The 19,837-nt window shown below is 43.1% G+C and overlaps 1 protein-coding gene and 1 pseudogene across 2 annotated transcripts in view; both read right to left on the reverse strand.

The window, feature by feature from the left end:
• Positions 1-19,837, reverse strand: part of nmi (N-myc (and STAT) interactor) — a 117,898-nt gene that overhangs the window by 19,570 nt on the left and 78,491 nt on the right. The window lies entirely within an intron of this gene.
• On the reverse strand, positions 2,461-11,367 carry LOC311022082 (putative nuclease HARBI1; annotated as a pseudogene). The gene is made up of 2 exons: positions 11,311-11,367; positions 2,461-3,259 (listed from the first exon to the last, which is right to left on the reverse strand). The product of its transcript is annotated as a putative nuclease HARBI1 (transcript).

A 19,837-nucleotide genomic window follows, 5' to 3' on the forward strand; every position in this document is an offset into this window, starting at 1 on the left:
AGATCTTCACCAATCAAATGAGCTCCTCTCCTCTCCTTTAATGCGTTAGGGGAGGTTCAGTGCAAGTTCCGTCACTTGACAACCCGATGACAGAAGCAGCGCCGCCGCTGTGCGCGCGTATCATAATAATAACAATGCCGATATTATAAAAAACAGGAGAGAGAGAGGGAGATGTTTTGGTCCGAGAGGCTGAGTTTCCGTTACGCGTGCCATCCGCCTTTGATCTGACGTCAGATGTGACGGGACAATCTATATAGATATAAATTCACGTGTTGATTCAGTTAGTTGCATTAAATAGTGTTTGTTGTGATTATTTATTGCATGTAAATGTGCCTGGAACTGTGGAAACCTGCCTGTGAGGTCTCGGTGACGTGTGCGCACTGCGCGCCGTCAACCAAACTTCCGATCCGCCAGCTGTGATTCGCATTGAATGAATGGACTTTATTTACGCCTTACGCCTTGTGCCGAAAGTAGACCAGGTTGGAGCTGGCGAGCTTTCAGCGCAGTCTCGGCGAGGCTTTTTGCCACGAAACTTCCGCTACGCCAAGCTGAATCTGTGACGCCTCCCCCTGCTGCGCCGCCACACCCATCTTCCACCAAACTGGTGATCCACCAAACTGCCAAACTGACGGTGCGCAAGGCTGCGCGGGTCGAAACTTGCACTGCGCCGGCTGCGCCACCCTGTGCCGGTCTACGAAACTAGGGCCCAATTTCTTAGTAAGTCCAGTGTGACGGTTTGTGTTTTTGTCACCTGGGTTGGTTTTTGTATTGTATTTCTTGCTCTGGTGTTGTGGGTTGGTGTTTCCCTGCGGGGCTGCGCCGGCTGTAGGCATGGTCGTTGCCTGTTCTGGTCGCTGACGAGTAGGGTCGGGTATCGTTTTAATTTCAACAATTCTGATTCCAATTCCGATTCCTTGTTTCGATTCCGGTTCCAAACGATTCTGGATTCCGATTCTTTTAAGAGGCAGGGTCAAACAAGTTTAGGATATTTTAAATGTGCTAGCTAACCAATGGTCTTTCTGAATGAAATAGTCCGACCTTCTCCATCAATTTTAATTCTATTAACTTTTTACTGTTTATGAACTTTACTAATTTTATAAATTATGAATAGTTTTCACAGGGGTACACTTTCCACAAGAGAGCTGTATTTTTGATACCTCATGAAAACACATTTACACATGTGTATGATGCTGCAGGTACTTTAACATGTTACCGTGCTCCCACTGATGGGCTAACCTGGTGCAGAATACCAAATAAACAATAAGAAACAACTTGTAAAACCTTCCTTTTGTTGCACCGACATCTTCCCCTTTGCCACTAAGGTGAACAGGCTCGGCACATCGCGGAGCCGTGGAGTCACCAGCCTGGCTAACGTTAGCAATCTCAGGTTGTAAAACATCTTCGTAATGGTTCCGGAACTTAACGTTAGGAACCGGTTCCTGTTTGGAACTGGATCTCGGTGCCCAACCCTACTGACGAGGCACACCTGCAATCACTCATCTCATCCCACTCTCCATAAAAGCTCCGGTTGGATCACCAGTTCCCTGCCAGAATTTTCCGCTTTGTCACTAGAGGTCACACTCCTCCTACTCTCTAGTGCTCCTATTTTTGATTACCTGTTACTCACCTGTCTCTCTCTCCGTTACAGTTTACTGGTGTGCCTCACTGACCTGCTCCTAAATTCGCCTGCACCTTTGCACATTTTGAACTTTGTTACTTCCTTCCTAACCTGGACTTGGGTCAGTTTCTGCTCTGGGGTCCGAACTCGCGTTGCGAATCCTAACATGCAGTATGCTTACTGCCAACTCTAAAAAGTCCGTGTTCATTTAAGGCTTTGCATGAAACTAACCTATAATACAGTTCAGTCGGGTTTCAGAGATTTATCCACAGCGTCCCAGTAAGCCTCCGCCTTCTGGGCCCAGTTTTTCAAAAGCATTCCAGTGGGATTTCGGATCGCGGATTGGATCAAATCTTGGAAATGGGTTTTTCAAAGGCAAAGGAGGGATTCCGGATAAGATCAGATCATGTAATCCAATCTCTCATTTCATCTGGATCAAACCTGCTCTTTGGGTTTTTTAAAACTTTGAACTCTGTTTGGGATCTATTTGATCCAACAAACAGTATTATCCTGATCCTATCAGAAGGGTGGATTCAGTTGTGATCTTTCGAACCAAATAAAATCAGAGAGGTTTTTTTTTTTATGTGAATGATCACGAAATCAATGTTTACTGATGATATATACATTTCTTCATATGAATACAAATCATTCATCAAGACAGTGACCACGGATATAAAGAAAATCTATGAAGCATGTCACATCTGATCACATCTGAGATGTTAAAAAAAATCTCAAAGCTATCAGCTTTCAAATAAATGTAACTGTTGCTCACAGCTCTATGATTTCACAGTATACCAATGACAACAAAAAAATATACTTAGTCATTCAGTAGACTAATTAGTCTAGTAATTTCTCACAATTGCATCTCTAATTGCATGTCCAATGTGTCCTTCATTTGGTAAGAACCTTGGCGGCTGTTCTGGTTCTATATCAGGCTCAGGTCCATCAAAATTGTCATCAAGAGGAACATTACACCTGGTGGCGATGTTATGTAAAACAATACAGGCAAGGATTATGTTGCATGCCACCCTTGGGTTGTATGCGAAAGTAGTTTAGTCACGCAAACCGTCTCTTCAGGACTCCGTTTAGGCGTTGAATTGCAAATCCTGTTCTGCAATGTGAGGAGTTGAAGCATGCCTGCTCAGGTGTGTTTGCAACTGGAAAAGGGGTCATTAGCTATGCTAGGAGTGGGTACGCGCTGTCTCCAAATTGTATGCCATTTGGTTGATGGGATTGAAACTGTCTGTATAGTGCACTCTCTTAGAATGCGTGGATCATGAACAGACCCTGGCCATTTCACAACACAGTTGTTGATTATGAGCTTGGCGTTTCCCACAAGTTTGATGTTGATGCTGTGCCTCTCCTTTCAATTGACATACTCCCACTCCCTTTCACAAGGTGCTTGGATATGCATATGAGTGCAATCAATAGCACCAATAGTGCTAGGCATTATCCCCATTTGAAAAAAAATTGTGCTTAGTCTGAGCTGTCTGGTCATCCTTGGGAAAGGAAACAAATTGATTGATCAGACTGCCCAGTGCTACTGATACAGCCTTCACCACATTACTCACAGTTGATTTTCTCACTCCCATATTGTCACCAATTACATGCGTAAAAGCACAGAGCAATTAAGCACTGTTCCTGTCACGCCGCAGAGAGGTTTGTCTTGTCTTGGTTTTTGTCTTGTGAAATTTCCTGTTTTATTTTGAAAAAGTAACTCCCCTCTCTTTTCAGGTCACTTGCCCTTCCTGATGCGTCCCCGGTCTGACGTCATCCCTGATCCCTGATTGTTTCCACCTGTTTCCCATTATCCTTCTGTGTATTTAAGTCCGCGTTTCGCCTTGTCTTGTGTCAGTGTTTCATCTTTCATCCAGTCGGGTCCCTCCAGCCCAGGGGCCTCATTTATAAAACTGTGCGTAGGATCCTTACTAAAAGTGTACGTACGCCAAAAAGCCAAAGTTTGCGTGTGCCAAAAAAAAATCTGATTTATAAAACTGTGCGCACGCAAGCTGTACGCAATGTTCCCTTTATCAATCACAGGATCACCTACAAGTGTGCGTACCTGAATCCCGCCCAGTACACGCCCACATTTTACTATATTAATGAGCCGGCATGCAATCGTTTCCGTGTGGTGAATCACGGCGACAGGCCAGAAAAAAACCGAAGAAACGTAACTTTTCAGAAACGGAGAAAGAGACACTTGTTGGGGAGGTGGAGGCCCGGACAATAATTTAATTTAGTGGTCACAGCAGCGGGATCACGAATAAAAAGACGCAGTACGAGGGGCAACACATTGCTGCTGCAGTCAACGCAGTGGGACGGAGCGGACGGTGATCTGAAGGTAAATGACATCTTTCCGCTCCTAACACTGCATGAAAAGTGGGATTTTCGTCAGTAAGCGGCCCTGTAAATTGCCGTGGAAGTTCAGGTTTACGACTGCAAACGGCAATTTGCAGGAAACACCGAAAACTGACGTAAATTGCCGGGAATTGACGTGGGCCTTGCTTGGCAGTTGTCCCCCCATGACCCCCCTCCCCGTAATCTTAGGGGAGGCTTTAACATGTAAATGAAAATCTTGCTTAAATGCACAGTGGATGTGTTAACCACACATCTCCCAGCAATGCGCTCAACAGGCAGAAATGATGCTGGGTATGACGTGTCTGTTCCCTGCAAGCTCCAAACTTCTATTGGCTTTCCATAAAAATGTCTGTCCGGATGGGGATGAAGCCAGGAAACTTGCGCAGTAACATGTTTAAATGCAGTACCTTTTGACACAACATTAACAACTATAAACTGCTTTATAATGGCTGGTCGTAGTTCTGCTAGAGGGTCAAGGATGGGTTCATAGATCATAGATCTCGGCTGTGTTCGAAATGCCATACTAACGTCCTACTCGTACTTAATTGTGACGTAAATTTGAGTACGTAGTGCGTTCACATACAATAGTATGTGAATTTGTGCACGCGAGAAATGCCCGGATGTATACTGCATTGGCAAGAATTTCTGAGTACAGCGGACCTTGCTAAATCTACTCAACTTCCCAAAATGCATTGCGGCTCGTCTGACTTCACAAGTTTTGGATAATGGCGGACGACTGCGGTGATTCTGGCGAGGAGCCCGACACAAACCGCGTACACATGTAAGTATACTGTAACATGACTTTTATGTTTCCAGCTGACTTTTAAATCGTATTGATAATGAACGTTACTTTATTGTTGTTGGCATTGTACGTTAACGTTACGAATCGAAGGTCCTGCCAGCCGGCTAGCCTACTGACGGTAATTTACCATTTAGGGGTTAGCGAGCGCAAGCGAAGCGGAAAATGTGCCGTTTTTACCGACGTTAACTAATAATATAGTGCTTATGTTAAACCGTGGTTATATATTTACTAACGGTGATTAATAACGGCGTGCACCGTTGTCCGTTGACACCGGGCGCCTCATTCAGTGGGGGGAACGAGGCGGAGACGTTCACGTTCACCGGCAGGAGGGATGCTGCTCTGAGAGGCTTCACTTAAGAAAATGTGGTTTAAATGTTATAATTCTTATATCCAGGACTGCTGGAGACTCTCAGGATGATTGCGGTAAGAATATGTTCGGTGACTGCTAGCTAAGCTAAAATTAGCAAAGCAAGCCCAAGCTAAAAGTAGCTTAAAAGCTAATAGTCCAAGCTAAAAGTAGCATAGTAGCCTTGTAAAAGAACAAGAGAGAGGAACCAGTGTAACGTTAAGTTGCTTTGTTAAGTGTATGTTGTTGGTCTTTTACAGGAAGCAGTACGCCGTCTTCACAACTCGGAGACGAATTGTAGGCGCTACGAACCGGAGCAAGGGTACGATTTAAAGAATATGCTTTCATTCTGCTGTATAAGGAAATAGATGCGTTAACAGTAGATACCGATCTTAACTGTTCATTTTGTTTTCACAGACGAACCTCGCCTCATAACGAAGCTGTGACCTCTTACTTGCTCGGAGCTTTGTCCGCAAGTCCGGATTTCTATGACGCTGATAGTGACGCCATTGTGTGTAAGTAACTTTTACTGTTTTCTTCTTCCTTGTTTTAATTTTACTGTGACTTAAGTTTTCTTATTCATACCACTCATTTAATTGTTTTCCAGCTGCCTGTAAGACATACTATGAAACGGTACGCAGGAGCTTCAGACACACACAGCCTGATCTCGCATCGCAGGCGGAAGCTGTGAAGACGTCAGCTCGGAGTCGTTCCAGGAGAAAGAGGGTAAGACTTATTAGATCCGTTTTTGGTCAATGTGACCAAACCTACCTAAACCTATTTTCAGGTGCATTAATAGATGTGTTGTGTCCATGCGCAGTGCATCGCGCAGTACTGATTGTCTTTATTGATTGTTTTACAGCTGCTGGAAGCGAGACGGAGTGTGCTTGCTGGCGATGAGGTGGACCGTTTGAAGTGCACCACCACAGACATGATGTCTAATGAGGAGGACGGCGTCGTTGGCGGGGTGTCTGGATGGATTGTGCGACCTCCATCCTCTCATAGCCAGGAGCTCACCGAGCTCTGTGCGACTCTACAGTCGCGATTAGAGAAGACTCCCAAGTACAGGGCCACGCACCACGGGCGGCTGTAAAATTGACCAAATTCGGACAGAATGTCGCCAGTTCATTTGTTTGTTGTGTGGGCAAATTTGTACAGTTGTGTGTTGTGTTGTCAATAAAGCTCTTTCTTTGAATACTTCCTCCTGGCAATTTTTCCTTTCCTCAATAAATTCATTCATATTTATATTTATAAATATATAAATAAATAAAAATAAATATATGTGTGTATATATATGTATAAATATACATATATATATATATAAACATATATGTATATATATATGTGTATATATATATATATATATATATATATGTGTATATATATATATATATATATATATATATATATATATATATATATGTATATATATATAGTGATAGATCTGCTAACCAATCACTAGTGATTATTCTTGTTTAAAAGACCCAGTGTGACCAATAGTAACACATCTGCCAACGGGGGTGGGGTTTACATTTATAATGACTCATCAGGTTGACCAATAGTAACACATCTGCCAACGTGGGTTGGCTTTACATTTATAATGACCAGATCTGCCAACCAATCACGAGCGATTATACTTGTTTAAAACTAGTGGTTTCATCCAATCCTGAGTGAGGATATTCAAGCCATCTCTGGCCAGGCGCGGTTTTGCTGCTATTCATATGCTAATTAGAGCCTTCGCTGTGGTTCGTTTCCGACAATTTTCGGCACAGACGAACGCGGCGTTCGCAGCCTGTAAATTGTCGTTAACTCCCGAAAATTAGGGAGATTTTCAGGCGTTTACAGGGACGAAAATCCGACTTTTCATGCAGTGTAACATGGATTTAATGTATTGCTAGAGTATTTGAGGAAGTTTGACTTTGATGTGACTTTGACGGGGATTGTGTCCGAAAAGGAGGGAGACACAGACGCGACTGAGACCAGAGGGATAAGGGTAAACAGATTTTAAACTTGTATTTGTATATAAAACAAAACGTTAAATCGTTTCTGTCCTTCCAGAGTCTGCAGCATTGGGCGTAGAGGAGGGTGACGGTGAGGAGGGTGACGGTAACGGGCCCTCGGCACAGCGTCCGGGTCCGGCGCAAAGCAGCAGCGCACCCCGGGCGCCTGGCACATCAAGCGGTCGGGTGCTCACTGATGCCGTCCTGCAACTTCAGCGAGACACAATCACCACCATCAACAACGTTGCAGATGAGCTACGGCAAACTCGCACTGTGATAAATAAAATAATACGTTTACAATGAACATTGATTGTTGTCTTCCTTATATTACAAGCGCATAACATCCTCACGGATTCTTGCGCCCTGTTGATACCCCTCCAGTCGGGCAGGGGGCCGTGGCTCGGGGTCATCGATAAATTTGCGCTCTCCACGCTCCACGACTGAGCGTGCACGAGCGTGCCACTCATTATAGCGCATTTCCTCTGTGCTCTGGTGGTTTAAAAACGAGGATAAGTGTAACAATTATAAGATGCCTTCATGGCTGTATGTATGTGTGTTGATGACATATGCACATAAATAAGGAGAATATTTAGTTATTTCCGCTGTGTTCTACAGTGATCTAATGGAAGGTATTGTATTGTATACTGCATTACATGCATTTGGGCCGTCTCCTCCTCCTGCGGTGACAGCGCTGATTCAATATTTCAAAATTATTTTTGATTTAAGATACAAGTCAGATTTTAAAAGAAGGTGTTATTTGAAAAAAACGATCACTCATTAAAAGCGTCAAACACATTGCTGGAGTTCAACATGATAACGCAGATCTAACGTTTGATATGGAGTGTAATTAAATGTGTTCAAGTCATCAAAAATATTTAGTTCTTCTCGCGTTTACTGCTGATTCCCTTCCAGTCTCCAGAATGTGCGTACCGGTACGCATGCCTCAGAGTTTGCTTACGGGTACGCACACTTTCCCGTCAAGTTTGTTTTTTATAGATCACAACATTTGCGTGGAAAGTGACGTAGCCCCGTTTTGTGCGTACGCAAGCTTTATAAATGATAAATAAATGTTTTGATACTTAAGGAATTTTCTGAATAAAAGCCTGTTTAACCCGTTCCCAATCTGCATCGGAGTCCTCTTCTCTGTCCAAGCCTGCCAGTTCCTCCACGAATAAAGCACCACTCCTTTGGGTTTGGCGTTGGAGTGTTGGCCTGACAAGATCTGCAATGTACTTAATGTCATCTCTCCCAAAGCAAAAACGTGCACAGTTCTTTTGATGTGTATTGCTGAAGTGGTTAAGCACGCTCACACCCTTTCACGGTACCTTCTCCTACGGTAACGATGAACAATACCCGCCATGTGGATGCCTCTGTATGCTAGGAGAAATAGGTTCAAAGTCATGATGTGTTTAACTGGTCTCACCCATTAACGAGCAATGAGCCGAGTCGTGTAAGCCTAAATTGAGCACAAGCCAAAGCAATCATGCTCAAGGCTTATAAGGTCAGTGTTGGCTACACCAAAGAGTTGGAACCATGACTCAAAAGGGCCTAATTTCAGTGTGGCAGAAACCTGTGCACTGGTGGAGGGTATTTGGGGCAATTTTGCATCGATAGTAGGAGGTTTCAGCTCTGCAAAGGGTGGAGAAGTAACCAAGAAAGGAAAAGACAACATTTGGGAGGACATTACCAATCATGTCAATGCCACTGGGTCTGACCAGAAGAGGACAATAAAACAAGTGATGTTGCAGTGGAAGAACCTTAAGGCAAAGGCAACAAAAGACCTTACTGAAGCCAAAAAACCCCAAACAGGTAACAAGCCAAATAAGAGGGGGGAATTCACTGATATGGTCCTTGATATAATAGGAGGAGAAAAATCAGAGGCTCTGCATGGCATTGAAGGCATAGAAGCAGATGAGGAGGCCACAATTTCAGAGACTATGACAGAAGAATGCAAGCAAAATTATCCTGCAGATAAATGTTTTTGCTGGACCTGACTCCAGTGATTGAGGAGGAAGATAGGGAGACAGTCCAAGACCTTCCTTCAAGAAAACACACGTTCCTCAGCTACAAACCAGGATGGTGACAGCTATGAGTTGCTTCTGAAACGGGAAACCGAACGAGCAGAAGTACAAATTCAACTGGGTAAAGAACAAATCTTGCTTACCCAACTGCAGCAGACAAAAGATGGAGATACAACTCCTAAAAGGAAGAGATGAAAAGAGCTGGTATCTGTCCTGTGAATGATTTTTGACTATTGGATAGCATTTTTTGTTTTATTTAACATTAGAAAAAAATAACAACTGTAAAATGTTTCTGTTTATTACACTGTTTCTGTTTCCTAAAATTAAAACAAACAATGGCTATTTATGGCCACTGGTATTTTGCCTACCTGTTGTTCTTTGCTAAACCAGTAGGCTACACTGTTGGTTCCATTTAAGGCTCTGGTAAACAGGATTTGGTGATCTTGAAATTTGGCATTGGGATCAGAGTGATCCATCCAATGTTCCTTTGGAAAAACTGGCATAGAAGCAAGATGGATCAGATGATCCTGGATAGCAAAACATGGGATTTCACAATCCGGATCAATTTGATCCAGATTAAAAACTGGGCCCTGGGCCCAGTATTTCAAAACTTGTAATCCGGATCAGAATAATCCGGATAATGAAATCCTCCTTTTCTCAGTCATGGATCAAGGTGATCCTGCTGACTTTATCTGAGTATTTCAAAACACTGGCCATGTGGATCACCGTGATCCCGACCTGGCTGGATACGGATTACCAAATCTCAAATCTCCGCCTCCGGATCTGAAACATGGCGGACTACTTCACGGAAGGAGCAGCTGGGAGCACGACTTTCACGTCAAAAATGTAAGTTTACCGTCGTCTAATGTTTAGCGATTTAAGGACCATATGAACGCCAACCAACATATCGTGCTAGCTAACTATATGAATTGTCACGTACTTAAAACCAGGCTGTAGCGATCTCTAATTGAGCCGCGGCCGTGCTAACGGTAGCTAACTCGGCTCCATTGACTTGCGTGTTAAGCAGCTAGCGGGCTAGCGGTCGCTGGCTTTGTTTATGAATTTTGCGGTCCATGGTTTGATTTACAAGGTAATTATTCTGACATACATGATACCATAACTGTTTAAACTAACATCAACCTGTTCGGAGTTTATTAGCGTTACGTCATTGGCAACACAGCAGACTTAAAATAGGCTACATGTGTACAGACCACACACTGTGTATGTGTGTTGTATATGAATTATGCAGTTCATTCAAAAGTGTCAGAATGCTACAGTAATGCTGGGAAAATCATGCTGTTGTCATCATGCACACAATTTCTGTGACTATTGTGGATTCCCAATGAAGACAAAGATATTACTCATACTCCTTCCCTTTTTTCTACTTTCAGAGCCCACTCAGCTATTAAGGACAGGGTCTGTATGAGTGCTGGAAATCCTTGGAAATGCTTCAATTGCAGTGATAAGTTGTTGGATTTTGAATAAAGTGCTGGAAAGTGTTTGAAATTGTAGTTGCATTATTTTCATGTAGCCTATTATAGCTTGATCAGTGACACAATTAGATACATTTTTTTTCCATCCTAATTTGTCTCCCTTTATGTAGAAGGCTCTCACTAAACATAATTGTGGTAATTTAAAGCAAAATAGCATCTGATTTGGTTAAGTAAAATAATCAGTTTGTACACAAACATAGCCAAACACTTTTGCTACACCTTAAATGTTCTTAAATTACTCCAATTTGTTTCAAGTAATGCACTGACAATTTAGATTAAGTGTAATGAACATCTTGAGTAACAATATCTAGGAGACATTGTCAATCCAAGTCAAATCCACCTCTGAGGTGGGATCCAAATGATCCTGAAATTTTGGTATCAAGCTGATCCAGATCTCTGCTTTACGATTTGAAATACCCAAATCCAGCCTTTTATCTGGATTCAAGGGAGGATTGGATTACCAAAGCTGAATCCTGATCTTCAGGATCAGGATTCTCTGGATCTGTGTTGAAATACCCAGTTTTCAGATCAGATCACGATTTAATCCAATCCGACCAGGATAATCCAGTCGGATCACTTTTGAAATACTGGGCCCTGGTGATCCGTGAATCTTGGCGTCTCGTTTCCATACGTAATGACTAGGGTGGTCGGGTGAATAATTCCATGTTTTACGCCCAGAGTCCTGAGCTTCTCCCAAATCTCTCCAAACTTTGCCCTCCACTTGGCCATATCCGATGTGAGGTCAGAGAAGAAATGGAGCTTCATCTCCAAATAAAATAAAAATAACATTTTCCGACTGTGCGCCTCCAGTCTTTCCAGTTTATCACGTAGTTCGATGTTCTCTTTATGGAGTTGTGTCAGAGAAGGATAGGGCTGGGCGATATATCATGTTTTTTTAAAGCAACACTAAAGAGTTTTTAGTGCCTTCAAATAATGTTTCCAAAATAGTTTCAGTGGTTCATCACCTCAAAACCGGGGGAACGGCACGTCCGCATTTGCTCTGCGGCCCTCTAGTGGCTGTAACCGCACTATGTAACTTTGCCTCGTCGTGTAGCGGTTTTGTAGTTCTAATGAGACAACAAATGCTGGGAGACAGCAGCAGCAGCAGCAGAGAGCGCGCTGAGACAAAAACAAGTTTCGAGATAACTTCTTCTTGTTCTTAAAAATAAAAGTGTGACAATGGCGCCGCCGAAGAAAAACCACGCTGAAACTGACTCTAAATTGGACTTATTGACCGAAAGCCTGGAGGCAGTGAAGGGAAGCCTGGAGGCAATGAAGGGAAGCCTGGAGGCAATAAAGGGAGAGCTGATGGCGGAGCTGAAAGACATGAAGACAGACATGAAAGACATGAAGAAAAAGATGGAACCTCTCCAAAACTTGATGGCTGAAGTCAAACAACTCCGGGAGGAGGTTGCGGAGAAAGACGAGTTGATAAAGGAGCTGGACCAACAGGGTAAACTGAATGAGGTGATTGTGACTGGCCTCAAAATCAGGCCTCCAACCTACGCAAAGGCGGTTGCGGCTGCAACCTCGGAGCCGGATGAAACTGAGATTAAATCTGTGGAGAGGCAGGTGGCCGAGTTCCTGACTGGCAAAGACATCGAGGTGAACTTCAACAACGTCGTGGTATGTCACCTCTTACCCCGAAGGAGCGAGACTGCAGCTGTTGTGCTGAAATTCACCAACAGAAAATTCAAGACTGCACTGCTGAGGCAGGGCAGGAAGCTCAAAGGCTTGGACGTCTACATCAACGAGAACCTCACCAAAAAGAACGCAGACATCGCCAAAAGAGCTCGTCAACTGAGGAAGGATGGCAAGATACAACACACCTGGACGGCAAACTGCAGAATCTACATCAAAACAAAGAGAGCATCAGCAGAAGAGGTCAAAGTAATCCAGACCAGGAGTAAGGATGAGCTGGAGAAATATGATAACTAAGGTATGGCTCACAAACACTCCATAACTACAGCACAGCAAAGTTCAACGGTTCTTACACGGACTGAAACACTGATGGGAATATCTGAAAGGATTGCTGAGCAGGGAAGTGTGGAGCTCATTACAAATCGACATGTGGATTATACCTTATCTGATACCTTATCTGACCCGAATGAAGGAATTGACCCGGACAACCATTTCTATTTCAACATGACTGGGAAATGTCAGTACTACACTGAAGTTCAATACAATGATAGCATTGAGATGGATGGGAAACTGTCTCTAATTCACTTTAATAGCAGGAGTCTATACACCAACTTTGTCCGCATCAAGGAATATCTACGTCACTTCAAAAGCCCTTTCACCATCATCGCGGTGTCAGAAACATGGATTAATGAAGACAAAGGCACAGATTTTTTCCTGGATGGATATAATCTTGTATGTATTAACAGGAGGAACAAACGTGGAGGAAGAGTGGCCCTATTCATTGACAGTAACATCAATTATGAGACAGTACAAAATATGTCTAAAGCTGTGGATCACACAATTGAAATCTGTGTAACGAAAGGCAAAAATATAGTTATAAGCTGTGTTTACAGAGCTCCTGACTCAAAAATAGAAGACTTCAAGGAATGTGTGGGTGAAATATTCTCTGAAACAAGCCAGAAGAGAGTTTTTATCTGTGGTGACATAAATATTGACTTGCTCAACCCAAAACAAAACACGGAAATCGATGAGTTCATTAACATGATGTATACAATGGGCTTACAACCTCTCATCACACTCCCTACACTATTCCTAAGTCCTTTTGAGTTCTCCTATCGCCTTTCCTTAACCCCGTGACGTTTTCCCCAGAGGTCAAGGAATAGGAGTTAGGAATAGGAGTTAGGACCTTATTTTTTGACTATTCGACTGCACCCAAGGACGGCCCAGTCAGAAGTGAGATACAAACGCTATCGGAACAAGTTAAACTCTATCCTAAATGAACGCAAGAAAGAATATTACAGCAATTTACTAGCAGAAAGCATGGAGTATACAAAAAAATTATGGGATATTCTAAACAACGTGACTAATAATAAAAGGATAACCCGGAGGTCATAACAAATAGTTTCAACCAATTCTTTGTAAACATCGGGCCAGAGTTAGCTAATAACATCCCTGACTCACCCCTGCCCTGGAGTCATTTTGATAAGGATGGAGACAGAAATCCCAGCTCAATGTTTCTCACACCAGTGAAGGACACAGAGATTAGACACCTAGTCAACAAATGCGTAGCCAAAACTTCTACTGACGCTGACGACCTGAACATGAGGCAAATTAAGAAAGTATTAGAAGGAATCATTTCACCCCTGACATACATTTTCAATCTGTCATTTCAAAACGGGACATTTCCCACCAAAATGAAAGTTGCCAAGGTTGTGCCACTGTTTAAGAATGGTGACACACACGAGTTTACCAATTACAGACCAATTTCAATACTGCCACAACTGTCAAAAATTCTAGAGAAGCTATTCAACAATAGGCTCGACAACTTCATCAACAAACATAAATTGTTATATGACAGCCAATACGGCTTCAGAAGGAACCATTCGACTGCTCAAGCTTTAGCAGAGTCTGTGGAAATCATTACCGACGCTATTGACCAAAAACAATATTCCATAGGAATTTTCATAGACCTGAAAAAAGCATTTGACACTGTTAATCATGATATTTTAATAGCTAAACTGGAGAGATATGGCCTTAGAGGTGTAACACTGCAGTGGATCAAGAGCTATCTACACAAGAGATCCCAATATGTTAAAATAGGTGATAACACATCGACTAGCTTGGACATAGTCTGTGGGGTCCCACAAGGGTCAGTTCTGGGTCCAAAGCTGTTTATATTATACATAAATGATATATATGTAAAGTGTCAGATACTCTGAAATTAATAGTATTCGCGGATGACACAAATATTTTCTGCTCGGGGAGTGACTTGAACCAACTTGTGGAAACAGTAAATCAGGAAATGGCTAAACTTCAAGCGTGGTTTAACATAAATAAATTATCATTGAATCTTGGAAAAACAAAATACATGCTATATGGTAAAAGAGGCTGCAGCAACAGTCCCAACATTCAAGTAAACGGAGTTAATATTGAGAGGGTCAGTGAGAATAAAGTACTGGGAGTGATTATCGATGACATGTTAAGTTGGAAGCCACACATAGCACAATTAAAAAGGAAGTTGGCCAGGAGTGTCCATACTTTGGAAAGTACAAAAAATACTAAATCAAAAAGCACTTCATCTGTTATACTGCGCACTAGTCTCTCCGCACCTGCAATACTGTGCAGAGGTGTGGGGACACACATATAAAGGCTCCACACAGCCCTTGTTAATTCTCCAAAAAAGAGCCTTGAGAATCTTACACTACGCCAACTACAGGGCACACACAAATCACTTATTTATCGAATCGAAAATACTCAAACTATATGATTTAATAAACTATCGCACAGCACAAATGATGTACAAAGCATCAAACAGAACTCTGCCCCAGAACCTGCAAAAATTCTTCATACACAGAGAGAGACACAATCTCAGAGGGGACATGATCTTCAGGCAAAGGAAGGTACGAACTACGTTAAAATCCTTTTCCTTATCGGTCACAGGTGTTAGACAATGGAATGTGTTAGAAGACGAAGTCAAAAAAAGACCAAGACTGAGTGGCTTTAAGAAGAAGTATGTATATTCAACACTTGACCGGTACAGATTAGTGCATTTGAGTTGATAAGGTCTGAGGCACGAATCAGCAGGCATGGTGCTGCGACGGGATGGGGGGGGAAAAAAGGGGGGCTCCCACACCATCCCAACAAATAGTAGATACACTGGACTTTTTTTTTTTTTTCTCTGTCGAACGGACCCCCTTCAGACTTTGTTACATGATGAGACTGCTGTTCACTCGTGATGAACAAATATGGACACGTGTGCAGACACACACGTAATCTGTATGCACTGGACTCCAGCTCTCTGTACCACCTACTGCTGTAACATAGTATGTCAAATGTCATAAGTGAAAGAAAATGTTATGTCAAGCGAAAAATGCAAAAGACAAGAAAAGACTATGATGTTGATTTTTTATTTCATTTTTTACTTTCTATTTTTTTTTTTTTTTTTACTTTATTATTTTTTCTTTCTTTTCCCCCCTGTGGGTAATGGGGGCGGGACTAGATAAGCCTCGGCTTCTCCCGCTTTCCCTTTCGGCCATGTGTATTAATTTTTATTGTGTGAGCTAAAATGGCGTCGAGGAAGGCTGCCGTGTCTCAAGCTCCTCCTCAACTTTTTATTGTTTTAGCTTATCTTGTTAGTTTATTTTTATATTTACGCCTAACTCTTGGCAACAGGCGAACGGCCAAAGCGAGCCCTATCATACGATATGATAGAGAAAAACTTCTGCGCATTAAATCGTCGGTGGAAAGCACTTTTTCACCACCCGCAAACAACGGCGATCTACCCTGGTTACCTGCTGCTTCACCTGGACAATGGAGGAGACGGAGGAAGCGAGGCTCGCGGGCTGGAGTGCTGGTCAGGCTGAGGAAACGTGAGAACCGGCCTCCTCTCCCCAGTATCCTTCTGGCGAACGTCCAGTCACTGGACAACAAGCTGGATGAACTCCGGAGCAGGATGGCGTTTCAACGGGACATTAAGAACTGTAACGTTATGGTTTTCACGGAGACTTGGCTTGACCCATCAGCCCCAGATTGCGCCATTGTTCCACACGGATTCTCCATTCACCGCCAGGACAGGACAACGACATCAGGGAAGAGCAAGGGGGGAGGTGTCTGCTTCATGGTGAATAACAAGTGGTGCTCAGACGTGGAGATACTTTCATCGGACTGTTCTCCCAATTTAGAGTACTTCATGATCTGATGCCGACCTTATTATTCGCCCAGGGAGTTTACATCGGTTGTGCTCACAGCGGTCTATATACCACCAGACGCTGATACCAACCAAGCGCTGCACGAGCTGTATGGAGTTATCGACAGGACGGAGACCTCACGGCCCGAGGCTGCTTTCATTGTGGCTGGGGATTTTAATAAAGCCAACTTGAGAAAACAGGCCACAACGATGCAAAATCATCAAAAGGTCTTACATAAGTCAAAGGTCGTGGCCAGGGCGTGGCGTTTTGTCCAGTGTACAGAAGTTGTTGTAACTTCAGGATACAATGTCCAATCTGCTCAAAACTTGACGTTTGATAAGACTGAGTCTCTCCCTGAACAAGTATCCACTGCAATATTGACCTGAGGGACAGAGCGCCACGTGATGGTACCTGGAAATATGTTTTTACACTTTTACAGCTCCTTTTAAGAGATTGAACACCTTTAACTTTGACGTACCTCCATGAAACTTTGTAGGTACATAGAACATGTAGAGATGTACAAAAAAGCCTCTTGGACCCATGCCCTAAACCCAACAGGAACTCAGCCATTTTGCATTTTATGTGCAATTTTAAGCGATTTTCCCCCTTTTTCATGCAGTATATTTTAACAAACTCCTCCTACAGGGTTGTTCTGATTCCTACCAAACTTTGTGAGCTGTTCTTTAGGCCTCACCAATTAAAAATCATCAAAAGTTCTTACATAAGTCAAAGGGCGTGGCCAGGACTACACCACAAACACAGACGAATTTCTTGCTTCACAACACTCTAAACTGTTATAACTTCAGTGTCCATTGTCCAATCTGGTTCAAACTTCTCAAGTTTGATGAGAGTCTCACCTTGAATGCGTCTGCACTGCAATTTTGACTGACAATCAGAGCGCCACCTAATGGCGGCACGAAATGTCATGTTTTTACACTTGTATAAGGTCCCAGTGTCGTGGAACTTTGCACCCCAGTCGAGCGTGACAAATTCAATTGTCTGATACGGTGATCGACACGATGATTCAGGCAAGGGATGACCAGCTGCGTCGAATGGCAGAAATTGTGTAAACAGAGAAGAAACTTCACACCTGGAGATGGAGTGATGGTAGTCGATCCCTCTGCTCCACATAGATCTTGGATCTTGGGAAGAGTCTTAGAGGTTATGGAAGACTCTAAAGGATTGGTGCGAACTGTCAAAGTTAAAACACAGACCAATGTCCTGGAGAGGCCAATAACCAAGATTTGTTTGCTGCTGGAATATGATACCTCTGATCTAAAAGATGAGTACTACACCACACATATCAGATTGATTAATTTTTAAATTAATGAATTTATGATCATCAATGATGATGATAATATGCTTATGTAGGCTCCTTTAATATATATATATTGTGACAGCCGGCCACGGAGGAGCCTAAAAGGAGAGGTACTAAACCACCATTATGTGCCATTTCCGGAATTTACACTCCGGCCCCGAGAGGGAGCCCATGGGACACAGTCAGCTAGACCTCCAATCAAGCGTATGCCCAAATATGGAGTTCCTGTGACATCACTGCCATCAGCCAGATGGAAAACACCTGAACCTTGTTGGAGAAACTCGGCGGCAGCCAATCACCGCCCAGATTACACGGCACAAAAGGGGACGTGAAACACATACAGGAGAGTACCTTAGGGGAAATCAAATGGTGGAGTTGCTCGAGAACATAGGAGTTGATACTAAAGTGCTGTGTATGATCGTTGTCTGTAGGAGAAGTCTGCTGTGTGCCACTGCCCTGGAACATCTGAGAACCCGCTTCGTGTATGACCCTTGCCTGCCTGACTACCCCCCCCCCCCCACCTGCCTCGCCCTGATCTACCTGAGAATCCGCCCGGAATCCGCCCTAGACCCTGCTTCTGGACGACAACGATTCTATTGGATTACTTACGCAAGTTGTACTGACTTAACACTGCTGCTGCTAACCTGCACCTCTCACACCCACAAACTGTCAATAAACTTGCATTTCATTTGGTTTTGTTGTGGACAGTGCATTTATTATTGTCTGGTGTTGTCTGGTGACCACTCTAACCACTCCTGAGTGCGTCACTATATATATATATATATATATATATATATATATATATATATTAGGGCCGGGACTCGATTAAAAAAATTAATCTAATTAATTAGAGGCTTTGTAATTAATTAATCACATTTTAATCGCATATAAATATTTGACCTGAGAACAGTGAGAAGTAATTTTTTTCACATGGATTTTTAGTATACCATTGAATAATGACTGAATACATAAGCTTAAGCAACAAAATATTGTTTATTTTTCTTCAACCAAGTCTAACAGACCAGTGGCCTGAAACTCATCCAGTGAGAAACGTTCCGCGGTGCAAAAATAAGTGCGATTAAAATGCGTCAATTTTTTTAACGCGTTAATGTTAAAGTCCCAGCCCTGTATGCATAATTGTTTTTGTGATACCCCAAAATACAATTAGAGATCGCTTATGTAGGAGTCAATTCCTTAGTTTATATTTATTTGTATTGTTAAATTGATGTATATTGGCTTTTGTTCGAGTATGTTTGTAATCCCTGCAGCTCAGATTGTCACTTTAAAGGAAATGTGCTGCCACCTGGTGGTGTGGCTGACTGGAAAGCATACAGTCTTTAGACCGAGTGCAGCTTACATCGTTTTGCTAGCTTGCTTATTTCGCGTTTGTCGTTTTTTATTATTAGGGCCCGAGCGCCGACAACGTCGGGCAGCAAAGCCCTATTGAAACTGTAGTGTTTCTTATTATTAGGGCCCGAGCGCCGACAACGTCGGGCAGCGAAGCCCTATTGAAACTGTAATGTTTATTATTATTAGGGCCCGAGCGCCGACAACGTCGGGCAGCGAAGCCCTATTGAAATGCTGTCATTTTTTATTATTAGGGCCCGAGCGCCGACAACGTCGGGCAGCGAAGCCCTATTGAAACTGTAGTGTTTATTATTATTAGGGCCCGAGCACCGACAACGTCGGGCAGCGAAGCCCTATTGAAACTGTATTGTTTCTTCTTATTAGGGCCCGAGCGCCGACAACGTCGGGCTGCGAAGCCCTATTGAAATGCGAATGTTTTTTCTTATTAGGGCCCGAGCGCCGACAACGTCGGGCTGCGAAGCCCTATTGTTATTCGAATGTTTATTAGGGCCCGAGCGCCGACAACGTCGGGCTGCGAAGCCCTATTGTTATTCAAATGTTTATTATTCTTTCACGAGTTCGACCTGCGTTTTGGGGGCCTGAGCGTGAAAAAAAACTAACGAAAATTGGAGTGTCTATAGGGTCTGGCGAAAAATTTGAGAATTTGGCGTCTTCGCATTCGGCCACGAAAAAGTTGCTCGCTAGC

The sequence above is a fragment of the Eutrigla gurnardus genome (assembly GCF_963514095.1).
Source record: "Eutrigla gurnardus genome assembly, chromosome: 12".
In the NCBI taxonomy this organism is placed as follows: Eukaryota; Metazoa; Chordata; class Actinopteri; order Perciformes; family Triglidae; genus Eutrigla; species Eutrigla gurnardus.